The sequence below is a fragment of the Chiloscyllium punctatum genome, chromosome 8, assembly GCF_047496795.1.
Source record: "Chiloscyllium punctatum isolate Juve2018m chromosome 8, sChiPun1.3, whole genome shotgun sequence".
Lineage (NCBI taxonomy): Eukaryota > Metazoa > Chordata > Chondrichthyes > Orectolobiformes > Hemiscylliidae > Chiloscyllium > Chiloscyllium punctatum.
The window spans coordinates 31,069,532-31,084,461 of NC_092746.1; positions in this window are offsets into that span (position 1 = coordinate 31,069,532).

Below are 14,930 nucleotides of genomic sequence, written 5' to 3' on the forward strand. Positions count from 1 at the left end.
GTTCATAGCTCCTTGAAAGGGGAGTTGCAGGTAGATAGGATAGTGAAGAAGGCGTTTGGTATGCTTTCCTTTATTGGTCAGAGTATTGAGTACAGGAGTTGGGAGGTCATGTTGCGGATGTACAGGACATTGGTGGGCCACTGTTGGACTATTGCATGCAATTCTGGTCTCCTTCCTATCAGAAAGATGTTGTGAAACTTGAAAGGGTTCAGAAAAGATTTACAAGGATGTTGCCAGGGTTGGAGGATTTGAGCTATAGGGAAAGGCTGAACAGGCTGGGGTTGTTTTCCCTGGAGCATTGGAGGCTGAGGGGTGACCTTATAGAGGTTTACAAAATTATGAGGGGCACGGATAGGGTAAATAGGCATTTACTGCGTAAGCTGCTGGTTGCAGGCGTGACATTAATACCATGGTGCCAAACCCCAAACTGTCCGCCCCCATGACTGATCATTGCTGTCAAGTATGACATGATGCCTGTCTTTCTGTCTGCACAAAGAGTTAATGCAAAACTGAGATGCTGTGAACATCCAAGTAGGTAACAAATGAGTGAGCATTAGGAAAACAAGCTAAGAGCTTGAGATGCGCATGGTTCTGATGCATGAGATGAGTCCGTGCCTCTGTGTGCAGAGTGGCAGCAGCATTACTGTGAATGTCAGTACATTGCAGTATTGAAGGGGTGAACTATACTATAAGTGAGTCAGCATGAGCCATGATGATGTGAAGAGGCTGATGCTAGCCCATTGACAGCCTTCATGGACAGGGGGTGTATATGGTGTCTGCCTTTGGAGCATGCATATGGAAGGTGATGGCCTTTTCACTAGACTATTAATTCAGTGATCCAAGTGATGTTCTGGGGACTCAGTTTCAAATCCTGCCATGGTGGAATTTGAATCCAATAAAAATTATGAGATTAAGAGTCTAATGATGACAATGAAACTGTCCATCTGGTTCACCAATGTCCCTTAGGGAAAGACATCTGTCAGACTTACCTGATCTGACCTACATGTTACTCCAGATACACAGCAAAGTGGCTGGGTCTCAACTGCTCTCTGGGCATTTAGGGATGGGCACTAAATATTGACCTGGCTACCAATGTCCACATCCTGTGAATGAATAATAATTAAAAATAATGCCCTGAGATATTGGGGAATTGTGCCTGGAGAACTGCAGCTGCCTGCTATTCAGTCTGACTTCCATGTCAGGAATTGGTGTCACCTAGTTCCTCTCTGTTGCCTGGGAATGTAGTTACTTGTATACAATTGAGAAATGATTAGTTAATTGTGAGACATGAATTTGTGAAAATAGACCTCTCACTGCTGATTCTTATCCAGCCACTGAAATCTTTAGTTTGAAATAGTATTTGTTTTTCTCAACATCGAGAATCACATTTTTCTTTTTTGTAGTTTTTTTCACAATTGTCTCACTTTTCCCACATTCTTCAAGGGCTGGAGAAATCCAGCCCAACGTTCTAATGAAAAGTCATCCACTTGAAATGTTAATGCTTTTCTCTTCCTATCTCGCTCTCTACAAATGCTGCCTCGTTTGCTGTTTATTTCCAGATAACATAGTCTCCATTTTTTTTCTCCAAGCTTTGCAGCAGTTTTCGGTCAGCAAGCATGGAACATGTAGTGCAACCACATGGCCAGGGAACTTACTGAGAACATTGTTTCCAGCATCTTCTATTTCTATTTCAAGGTGCTTTCCTGCTCATTTTGTAATGCTTTAACACATTGGTATGGTGGCCGGAGTGATTTTCTCTCTGCATGGCAACATTTTTCTTTGTTGTAAACCTTGGTTGAAAGAAAACAAACAATTCATTATCATGGTGAATTTTCAAATGGTGTACTTTTAAAATTATATTTAAAAAAACACAACTACAATTTGCCAAGATATACCAACTTTGGTTTCAATTTAAACTTTATTCTAAGAAAAGAGAAGTAGCAATTTCTTCACACTTCACTGTCCAAAGTTACCTCAATTGTCTATTATTAAAAATTCACCAACCTCAAATCTATGGCCCCTGCATCCTGGCTTAGTATGGTTGTTTGAATATACATGGAAAATCAAAAGTATTTTCCATTCGAGTTACGTCATTATTCTCAAAGGAGTGTTTAAACTGAAATGACGAAGCTAAGTGGAGATTTTAAAAACGATAGAGAAAGGTAGAGGGTTTGTAAAGGTGAGGTCACTGAGAATGTTTAATAGCAGTTCAACCCTAGAAGATAAAATCATCAAATTTAGCCAAAGGGGTTGACAAAATGATAAGACCAAAGTCTGTGAAGTTAACATTGTCTCGTAGAACCTGAGCTGATCAGATAATCTATAATTATATGGATAGCGCAAAGGAAGAAAAAAGAATCTTTGAAGTGATTAGCGGTTATGCAGCATCTTAAGAAGAATACAGCTAAGAATATGAAGAGACGTGAAAAGCACAGAGCACATTCAACAAGAATTGAAAAGAAAATTAATATTTAAAATATGTATGTAAAATGGTACAGAAAGTGAGCAGTCAAGGAAAGGGTGTGGTGTAGTTAGTTTCAAATGGGGGTTAATTTTAACTTAATCCACCCACTGGGAGACTGACAGGATTGGGTACAATGTTGGGCTGATGCCCCATCCAATTTCATTTGTTGAAAATGTGGAACCATTGTTCCATCCAATCACGTGTGCTTCCCATTGGGCTACCCCTTTAGTAACATGTAACATTTAACAGAAAGAAAGGGCAGATTTGCAAGTGAACATTTGGGTAATACTGAAAAATTATCAGCAAAAGAAGATCTGGCAGCAGAAAAAAGTGGTAGGAGCAGATGAGAAAAGTAAATTAATCTTACTGTCTGGAACAAGAGAAAAAAGCTTGGTAGTCTTTATTTCACATAACAACTCAAGACAAATGACTACACAGGAGATATTAGTTATGATGAAGGGCATGTGAGAAAGACAAAGACTTTCCATTTTAAAATTAATCGACGCTCAAATGATGTATCTGTGAAAATAATAAATAGGATTAAATGTAATCAGGAATCAAGCTAGTAAAGTGGGCAAATGCAGCATTCCTACTATGGAAACTCTCCAAAATGCAGATGAACTATGCATATTATTAGAAAGGACTGCTGTTGTTGAATGTCTGCAAAAAGAGCACCTGGAAGATTAAAGCTGTGGACACAACATTAACAAAGTGCAGGCCATACTGAATTAATGAGCACTACAGATAGATATTCAGTGGAGTCTTAATTTATTTTCCCTTTCTAGCCCATCCTTTACAAAAATGACAGCATCCCCTTATCGATTTTACACTCAGAGATCAATCAGAATTGCCCTGACTCAGACAAAATTTACAGCACTCGCTGACAGAGCCTGGAGCATCTAGGTCTGAGCAGTAGTTAACAAGGAAGCAATATATAATGTTTGTAGTAGGAGATGGGCTTGGTTAAAAAATAAGCTAATCTGTACTGGAATTTCCTCCTTTCTGTCAAGTCAGTCTGCCCAGTATTTCGGTCCCTGTTATGAATTTCCCTCAAGTCATACTATTAATTATAACATGTTCCTAAGATTCATGTATTTAAGCCCACAGGGAGGTCATCTACTCTGCTGTTTTAGATAAAATATAAACTAACAGATCACTCCTACTTAAACAATGTGAACTGTCATTTTGATGTACTCCATAAAGAAGCCTGAGGTGTTCCATCAAGAGCTATGATCAATTCTGACAGCCCAACAATATCAACACTAAATGATGGGCCTGTGTGTTCCTAAACAGCCTCAATGGAAATCACTGCATCCGGAGGTCCATTGTGTAACTAACCAGCTGTATCAAATGCAATAATTATGGAAATAAATCGAGCACAATTCTAATGCAGATTTTGTATATTTTTGGTTGTTTCCAACAAATTATATAGAGCTACTTATGTGGCAATTAGAACAATCTAAAGATGAATTGCAGTGAATGAACATCTGAATCTGCATTTAAGAAGTGTCAAAAAAGTTAGAAATTTGTAAGTTTATTTAACTTACATAAATAATTTATTTGAAGAAAATCTATGTTTCCAGACTGCCTTTGAGAAGCCAAAATAAATCCAATCAAGTGAATAATAAAATACCTAATTTATCTAGATTTCAATTTTAACTGCACATCTGCTTGAACGTAAATACTAATTCTCATTCTTTGATTTCATATACCACACTATAACATATCTGGAACATGCTGTAGTTCTATTACACACAGTACACGAGATCCTTGTATTCGTTGCTGGTGAAATCAGGTAGAACAGGACTATTTCCACTCAAATGATATGATTTAATCATTGGGAACATGTAATTTGCCTGTATCCACCATGACACTCACCAACAAGTAACAATATGTCTAAAGTGTTGTAAAACTGCAAGTGCCACATGTATGTGTTGTGACACACAGACTAGACAGTGTCTGAGTATGGTATTTAATGAATTGTTGTATCTTCATGCTCATGGTCAAATATTTATGAATACTTTTATTTTACAAAACCTGCAACAAACTCTGATTTGGAGATGCCGGTGTTGGACTGGGGTGTACAAAGTTAAAAATCACACAACACCAGGTTATAGTCCAACAGGTTTAATTGGAAGCACACTAGCTTTCGGAGCGACGCTCCTTCATCAGGTGATTGTGGAGGGCTCGATTGTAACACAGAATTTATAGCAAAAATTTGCAGTGTGATGTAACTGAAATTATACATTGAAAAATTGATTGTCTGTTAAGCCTTTCATCTGTTAGAATACAGTGATACTTTCACTTCTTTCATGTGTAAATCACAAAACCCTTCTTTTAAAGTTACATTCTCGGGTTAGCTGTTAACAATGGTGATAGCTAGACAATATGAGGAAGGTGTTAGCTCCCTGTGTTCTCTGTCTTTGACCTGATGTTTAGATTGATTCTAATCTAAAAAGTGAGATAACAGAGTTTTACATAAATTCATGCAGTTTTTGAGCTCAGTGTTCTACATGAATGTATGCAGTTTTTGAGCAAACTGCAATGTAACTCTGCAAGTACAAATTCACCCCACAAAATATATGTGTGCATGTGGGTCTTTGTCTGTCTTTATGTGTGTGTCTGTCTGGGGTGGGGGTTGTGGGTGTGAGAAAGTGTGTGTGTGTGTGTAGTGAGTGCAGAGTGTCTTAAGTCTGTGAGGGGGTGCATGTGTGTGTGAGTGTGGGAGTGTGCGTGTCTATAAGGGTGTGTGTGGGTGTCTGTGTGCGCGTCTGTGTGTACCTGTGTCCATTCTGCTTCAGCAACCCAAGACTCTATATCACATCTGCGTCATTCACTTAACTCAGTCTTCAAATTTTAATGGTTTAATGGGGCTGAAGGCATGTTTGACACCCAATTAATGACATGGACTTCCGCAAAAAAGCAGAATGTATGTATTGGAGAAGGAATGTTAAAGCCAAGTGGTAGCCATTGGTGGACCCTGCCACAACATTGCATAGGACAGGAACAGGAACTCATGGGACCAGAAGCTCAGTGCTCAGAGAAAGGTTAGCCATATGGTACTGCGTCTAAACTCCTTGTAGCAATTTATTTCTGGTCTTAGGAATGGACTTTGTAACTGCGCCAACGTGTACCAGACTGGTAGTTTCTATTTTGGAGTTACTTGCAGGCTTCCTCACAAGCTCCACAAGAAGTTCAAGGGCTATTAATTCGAGATGAGTGTGTTTCTGTGCCCCCACTCCCACTCCACTCTCTCTTTGAAAATTTGTGCCGTGTTTCCACAGCATTAGAATCCAGCGATGTCCTTCATGTACACAATTTTCAATGTAAGCTCTCAACCTTGCTCATGACCTTCTGTTTTTAAAAATATAGCTACAAATTCTTTCAAATAGGAATTAAAGAGGAAGGTTTTTTTTTGTTCTAGTCATTCTATCATTTTTATGCTGCAAAATTAACAGATAGCTATTTATTTTAAATGCAATGACTGTAAGAGAGAGTTGGGACAGGACTTGGTTTCTCTGAATTCTCACATCCGTCTTCCAAACAGAAGTTACAGCCATATTTGGGAGGTTGGCATGGTGAATACAAGAGGACTATATTATACATTGCAACCTGGCAGTGTTGAGCACTTGGAACATCTGAACAATTGATCAATTTCAGTTCAGCAAATGCTTCATTTAAAACACAGCCCATTCTGTTTTATTTATTTTAAAATTGTCTGGCTTACTCATGCAGCAGCAAGACACTGAAGATGAATATTCTGTGCTTTCTGTAAAAGACACAGGTAAATGTTTGGATTGGTTATTGAGTGTAAGAGTAGCAGAGTGTAAGAGTAGCAATAAAATGGGAGTAGTCATCTGGAGGGCTAAATCTAACACTCTAAAGATGAAGTTCAAATCAGACCACAGCAGTCGCTGAATTTAGATTCATTTAATAATTTTAAAATTATAGAAAGGTTTGAGCATATAAGCATATAAGTAGACCATTATATCCAAGGCAGCTCCGTGCATGAGAGCTAGTCCCACTGCCCTGCACTTTCATATACTCCTGACTTTTTTATCTTCAACTCTTTATCCAATTTCCTTTCAAAGGCCATGATTGAATCTACCTCCACCATCGTAACCACTCGCTGCATTGAATACATTTTCCTTCTGTTGCTATTCTTTTAGGCCATTGCCTCATGGTATTATCACTGCATTGTAAACCTGAAAACCCAGATAATAGTCTGGGCAGCCAGGTTTGAATCCACCACAGCAGATGGTGGAATTTGAATTCAATTAAAAAAAAAGAAAATCTGGAATTAAGAGTCTAATGATGACCATTAATCAATCCACTGTCGATTGTCAGAAGAACCCACCTGGTTCACTATGTCCTTTAGGGAAGCAAACTACCATCCTTACCTGGTCTGGCCTATATGTGACTCCAGACCCACAACAATGTGGTTAACTCTTAACTGTCCTCTGGGTAATTAGGGATAGGCAATAAATGCTGCCTAGACAACGATGCCCTCATCCCATGAATGAATAAAAATAAATTGCCTCCGACCAGTGTCCCCTGATTTCAGCAATAGGAATCATTTCTCTCTATTTATTCTGGACAGGCCAGAGATGATTTTGCTCTCTTCTATCAAGTCTGCTCTCAGTCCAGCTTTGCTAATCTATCCATTTCTCTCAAGTCCCTCATCCCTGGATTCATTGTGGTAATGTTTTTTTTCTATGCCCTCTCCAAAATCTTCACATTCTGCTGAAGGTGTAATGCTCAGATTTGAACATAATAGGTAGAATGTTGCCTGTGTCTGAACGAAGTGAGTAATGTTGAAAAAGATGGCAGAAAATTCAAGACTGACAAAATGAGATTTTCAGAATTTAAGATAATGCTGACCTTTCCCTTAAGTTTACTGGATCAGAATCTTATAATAAGTGGCAAGGGCCCTATTTGTAGGCATGAACATCTCATTACTACTTAACCTTGTCTTATTTATGTGCAAGTCGCTATTTTTCCAGGTACCAGTGAGAAACTAGGTGGGTGCCGATCCCTGACTGGAAAGGCGAAATGGTTACCTGGAAGCTGCAGCTCATTTGCAGATTTTCTGGGCCTTCATGTCAGGGGTCATCGTTCCCCAACACCTCAGGGTGTGCTCCAGGGGCAGCAACACTGACAACTAGGGAATTCAGCAACAGCAAAGCCTCACTGTATTATCATGGCACCTTTTCGACACACTTCTAATACAGTTCAGCACTCCATCAATGAAATTTGCAGCACACCAGCATCTTTCATTGCATACAGAGCCAGGCACCCTTCTTATGCTTTGGAACAGAGTGCAGCTCAGGGCTGTTACATTGCTTTCTCAGCTTCCACTCACCTTGTGCTTACTCAGACACTCATCGCACCTCTGCCTTGCCTTGTGCTCTTGCACAGACAGAAAGCCAGGCAGCTTGTCAATATTTGCCAGCATTAGTGGGCAGACATATTGGGGTATGGCTGTGCTATGTCAATGTCGCACCTAAAGCAAGTGCTAGCAGTGTATACAGCAAGCACAGTGCATGTGCTTCAACCAGATGGCCTTATGTGAAAGTGTAAGAGAAGTAGGTTAGATTCCCTACAGTGTGGAAACAGGCCCTTCGGCACAACCAGTCCACACCGACCCTCCGAAGAGTAACCCACCCAGACCCATTTCCATCTGAATGATGCACCTAACACTATGGGCAATTTAACATGGCCAATTCACCTAACCGGCACATCTTTGGACTGTGGGAGGAAACCCACGCAGACACGGGGAGATTGTGCAAACTCCACACAGACAATCACCCGAGGCTGGAATCGAACCTGAGACCCTGGTGCTATGAAGCGGCCGTGCTAACCACGGAGCCTCTGTGCCACCCAAAGTTGCCCTTTGTCAAGCAGAAGATGCTGTATGAAATAATGACAGGGGTAGAATATGAGAAGTGGTGAGAGGTGAGTGCAATTGCAGAGTTAAAATGAATGCAGCAGAGAAAAGATGGTAGCAGTTACCCTAATGGAGTGTGTAAGGCCATGAACCGTCTTGTGGAATTGACACACTTTCGTCTGGATCATGGACACTGTACTGAGCCCTAGTATCTATTCCAGAGGAGGCCAGCAGTGTCACGTGCCATGGTCTCCTCTGGCAGTCCTGGCAAGAGAGGATCATTCTCCACTCCACCGCCCCATCCTGCAGGAAGTTAATGGGTCACAATATTCAAAGCCGAGCACCAACTCACCTCTCTCAGGCGATGTTTGTTTGGAATTACACAGCAACGCATCAAAGGTAGTTCCTCGTTTGGAACATTTGGAATGGTGCACAGCCGTAGTTTAGAAATATGGTCCCGAATACCATAAAGTCTTGCAAATACGGAATACTTCTGTTGAGCATAACATTGTTTGAAATCATGCTACGGAGATCAGACCCATAATTAATTTGCTGAGCAGTGGAGAATTGTATGAAATATATCATTGATCACAAGCTCTCATTATGGCCTATCAGGATGCTCATCCTTTACAGAATTATCACAACACACCTATTTTAAAAGTTTTTGATTCTTTCTACCGAAGTAAATAACTAAACACCTCCTAACCTCTGCCATTCTGTTGGCCTCTGAATTGCCTTAAATTTTATCTTTAACCCATTTTGCCGTTCAACCTGTTCAGAGATATTATCACACATCTCTGGAGTAGGTGGGACTTGAACCTTGGCCCACCAGTCCAGAGACAGGGACACTAACATTGCATCACAAGAGGCCCTTACTCTTCACTTTAAAGAACAACTATTGGATTGGTGCCAGATGCAATAAATAAAGGAATGATGAGTGGTTGGTTCTACAGACAATTTGCTTTCTTGAAAAGAAGGAGTGAGTGTGACACGGGGAATAATTTCAAATGGAGAATGTGGATTTAATTATATATTTCTGCGGTGTACAAAATTCAATATCAATGGGATATAACTTTAAATTATGGACAACAACAAAATGGAAAATTTGGGCAATTTTTTTTCAAATAGTTGATTGGTGATATAGAACTTGACTACGATATGAAAACAGCATTTTATTGACGCTTTTCATCTTGCAGTGAGCAGAAGAATTTGCAGGAATGTCAATAAAAGAGGAAAAAAAAACAACATTTAACTCCATGAGAGGACAGTGCAAATTAGTTGGCAGCTGAATTCTAAATTGTAAGCACATTGTCATAGAAATATACCAGTTAGTGATGATTGACAGTTAACTGCCAGGCCTTTCCTTTTGATTGTATGTCAGGCAGGTTGATTTTGTTAGGTGAAGGCATTGCTCTGGAAAGTGAGGCAGCAAATGCTGTCTTTGATTTTATTGAGTTGAGACAGGTAAAGTGGATGCTCTTTCTGTCTGCAGAGAAAACTGCCCTATGTACAAATAAATGTAGTTTAAATCATATTCAAGTGTGCCACACTGGGAGCCAAAACAATAATCCTAACTGAGCTGACAACACAATTCTTCAGACATTTAGAATTATCCAACCACCAAGCAAAATGGATAATGTGGTAGATGAACTTTATTTCAGGTGTGATCATAGGATTGTCTGTCAAACCTACAGTGTGGCACATTTGTGTGTATTGGAAGCTACATGGCATTTTGTTTTCCCCTTTATTAGTGTTCTTGAAATTGTTCTGACGCATCATTCAGATGGAAATGGGTCTGGGTGGGTTACTCTTCAGAGGGTCGGTGTGGACTGGTTGGGCCAAAGGGCCTGTTTCCACACTGTAGGGTATCTAACCTACTTCTCTTACACTTTCACATAAGGCCATCTGGTTGAAGCACATGCACTGTGCTTGCTGCATACACTGCTAGCACTTGCTTTAGGTGCAACATCGACATAGCACAGCCATACCCCAATATGTCTGCCCACTAATGCTGGCAAATATTGACAAGCTACCTGGCTTTCTGTCTGTGCAAGAGCACAAGGCAAGGCAGAGGTGCGATGAGTGTCTGAGTAAGCACAAGGTGAGTGGAAGCTGAGAAACACAAAATACTTTGACAAAAATTGTATTTTTGATGCAATACAATATTTGTTCAGAAGACAGATGATAAACATTTGGTACAGCAGAGATGGTGGAACTCAATGTATAAAATTATTCACAAATGACAAGCCAAATTTCAGGTAGAAAACGTGACCAGAGTTACTTACAATTATAGCATCATGCAGCACAGAAATAGATGCTTTGGTTCAACCAGTCCATGCTGACCATAATCCCAAACTAAACTAGTCCCACCTGCCTGCATTTGGCCCATCACCCTCCAAATATTTCTTATCCATTTACTTATCTAAACGTCTTGCATCCATCAGTTTCTCTGGAAGCTCATTCCATATATGAACCACTCTGTAGAAAAAAAAGCCTCTCATGTCTTTTTTAGATCTTTCTCCTCCTACCTTAAAAATATATCTCCTAGTCATAGTCATAGAGTCACAGAGATGTACAGCATGGAAACAGACCCTTCGGTCCAACCCACCCATGCAAACCAGATATCCCAACCCAATCTATTCCCACCTGCCAGCACCCGGCCCATATCCCTCCAAACCCTTCCTATTCATATACCCATCCAAATGCCTCTTAAATGTTGCAATTGTACCAGCCTCCACCACATCCTCTGACAGTTCATTCCATACACGTACCACTCTCTGTGTGAAAAAGTTGCCCCTTAGATCTATTTTATATCTTTCCCCTCTCACCCTAAACCTATCCCCTCTAGTTCTGGACTCCCCAACCCCAGGGAAAAGATTTTGTCTATTTATCCTATCATGCCCCTCATAATTTTGTAAACCTCTATAAGGTCACCCCTCAGCCTCCGAAAAGACACCTGCCATTCACCTTATTTATGCCCTTCATGATTTAATAAACCTCTGTAAGGTCACCTCTCAACCTCCTACATTTCAGTGAAATAATTCCCAGCCTATCCAGCCTCACCTTTTAACTCAAACCCTTTATTCCCAGCTACATCCTGGTAAATATCTTCTGAACTCTGAATAGCCTAATAATATCCTTCCCATAACAGGGAGGTCAGAACCAAACACAATACTCAAAGGAGGCCTCACCTGAACATTCTCAAATTTAATTATTTATGTATTTATTTATTCATTTATAAAATTCTAAGTACATGAATGCAATATTCCAGGAAGATGGATGGATAGACTCGATGGATCAATGGTTAACTGCATGAAAATTTTGATGCCTGGCATGAGCGTGGAACTTACAATGACTACACATGATGTGAATGAGTACAATCAAATAATCTGAGGTGACACTATTATGTGCACTTATTCAAGATCACTGATATTTACAGTCCCAGTTAATTTATTGCTTTTGGTTATGCTCACTTAAAGAATACCGGACTGCTACATATTTTAAAATAATTAACGTAATCTAATTTTGCAGTGCTGGGGAACTTGATGGACCAAATGCCACGCTTCCACATTGTGGGGTTTCTATGATTGTTGTCTTCAAAGTATTGCTACTGTGCTTGTCACTTGCATGTTGCGAACTTTACTATGTAGATTAAAGTGTCCCCTGTTAATAACTTCTACCAGTGGGAGAACTTCAAGAGATACAGTTATTACTTACTTATATCGGAAACTTTATTGGCTGTCAATGGTACAATATGTCTTTGTTATTGGAATGTTTATCAGTCTAGTACATTCAGAAACCAGATTTGGCTTTTGCCTTCTATTACTTGTGTACAGACAGTTGATGATGTAGAACTGTCACTTCCATAAATGCCTTCCAGACGACTTCAATGTGATTCCAGATAAATCCCTGGTATGTAGTCTCTGTATGAACAGTAGCAAATATACAGGTTTATAATTCATACCTAATGGCTGGCTGCAACAGTTCATGAAGAAAACTGAAACTACCTTGGGGTCTGGAATCAGCAGAACATCAGTGAATGCAGTTTCGGTCACTACCTGGAGTCTCAATAATTGAGGCCTTCACTTCAGGTGACCAATGACTGAATTCAATGTAAACAAGCAATGAAAACAATGTAAACAATTCAATGTATGGGAGCTAGCAGTGCAAATCTAAGTTCTCGACTGCCCAGGCCTTCTTCTACTTCTACGGACAAGAGTGCATGTGGCTGGTCAATGGAATTCTGTTGCTGCACCAAAGCCTATCGAAAGCAAGATCACTGCAATCTATAACTGACAGACGATTCAACTGTGCTGATCAATCTCTTGCTGCTCCACCTCATACAACTACAGAGGAACCCTAATTATCTGAAGGACACGGGTGGGGATTATTTCGTTCGGTTAATCAAATGTCAAATAATTGAATGCTGGATAACATAGTTAGCCAAGAATCGGGACCTTGCGATATTGTTCGGATAATCTGAAATTCGGTTAGTCGAATGCCAGATAATCGAGGTTCCTCTGTACTCAGTAGAGTAGTTCAAAAGATTTCTAGGCCAATCATTGCTTACCTTATTTAACACTCAGTTTCCTGGACTATGCTGCACCTTCTTTCTGCTCATTTCAATAAGGAACATTGAAGACCTGTATTGAAGAATCCAGGATAAAGGAACTGCACGGGGTAGATGAGTGGTCCAAACCATAAGGAGAAGAAAATGGGAAAATTAAGTGGATCAGATTCAGTTGAGTGTGCCCCCCGCTGGAAGAGTTGACTATATAATGTATATGTAAAGATGCTTTGTAATGCATTAAAAGTAACACAATAAGCAGAATTACATTATTCAGAGAGGTGTTGTGAAGAGGTTCTACTATATTATGCAAATTATAGACTACCTGATTAAAATGGTACATACCACTAATACTGTCTCTTCTCCAATCTCCACAGTCGCAATGTCATTTAAACTCAAGTTTGTAATACCATCTACAGCCTGTTTCTTCTCTATTCAGATGCAAATGTACTTGTTCTGTATTCCTCATTTCCAATATTCACATTTTTTTCTTTTTAGAGCTTGTAAAATGTCTTTCTAATTAAATTGCCAATTACTTACTTAATTGGACTGGACTCCTTAAAGTCTGGAGGTGCACAATTTGTGGCTTACTGTACTCACCAAATAAGCATCAATTTTGTCTTTAAACATTGAAGAAATGGAACGAGGGACAAGTACCACAGATTTGTTCAAGGATTTTGCCAGATTCCATTGTAACATTGCTACAATCTCCTGGAAAAAGTCAACAATCAGATTGTGCTTGGCCAATGATAATTCCAGAATTCCTAGGTTAATTTTATAAAGGAAGTAATCTCTTCCCATCCCTCTCTAAGTAAAAACACAACTCTCACTAAATTCCAGGAACTTGTTTTTAAAAGTGCAACAACTCCTTCCACAATCCTTCATTCAAAACAGTCATCTTCGTATTTTGATCCTTAATCCAAAACAAAGAAAAATAAAAGATGTGTTTGTTACACATGCCTCTACCTTTTTAAGAGATTAAATGACATATCAAAGATGTATTTCTTTACAAGATATGTGGCACATAATCAATAAAACAACAAGACTCACATCATTCATCACCTCCCCCCCCCCCCCCCCCACAACCCTATACATTCTTATATCATCTTTCAGCATTTCTTAAATCTTTAACTTATTCCACCATTTTACACTTAAGACCACATGTGATCGCATTACGTTTTCCAGCGATGTGAATAATCCTTACATTAAACAGTCAATGCAATGGACTCTAAACAAAAAAATAAAAGAACTGTGGATGCTGGAAATCAGAAACAAAAACAGAAATTGCCACAAAAACTCAGCAGGTCCAGCAACACCTGCTGAGAGCAAACAGTTCTGAAGAAGACTTATTGGGCCCGAAGTGGTAACTCTACTTTCTCTTCACAGATGCTGCTAGAGCTGCTGGATTTTTCCAGCAGTTTTTTGAAACACTGGAATCGTCTTCCATTTAGAGGTTTATGGTTAGTATAAGGTGTTTCTTTAATATCATATCAGACGTTGACTTCAAATCGTTGAAGAGCCAATAATAATCCCAAAATCTCCTTTGCTACAGTTGAGTACTTCCTCCAATATTGATTTAGTTTCTGAGAAAAGTACCCCACCGGCTTCTCGATTACTGAGAGCTACCTCCAGGTCACCAGCATTAACCACAATTTTAAAAGGCTTGGAAAAGTGGCTAACACAGGTTCACTTTTTAGAATTGCCTTCAGCTCCTCAAAGATTACCAGTAATTCTGCTGATCATACCACTTTTGCTTGTTTCTTAAACAAATTTCTTAAAACCATGTCTGTTGTGCTAAGGTTACAAACAAATTTCTGGTAAAACCCACACATTCCTAAAACTTTCTGTTAGTTTAAAGTCAGGAAATTCTGTTCAATACTTCAGGTTCACTGTTCTTGGCAATGCTTGACCTCATCCTACAACATGTCTGAGTAAGTTACTCCTGATTTTGCAAATTCACTTTTGGCTAAATTTATTACAATGCTACCTAAAAGAAATAATTTAAGCATACT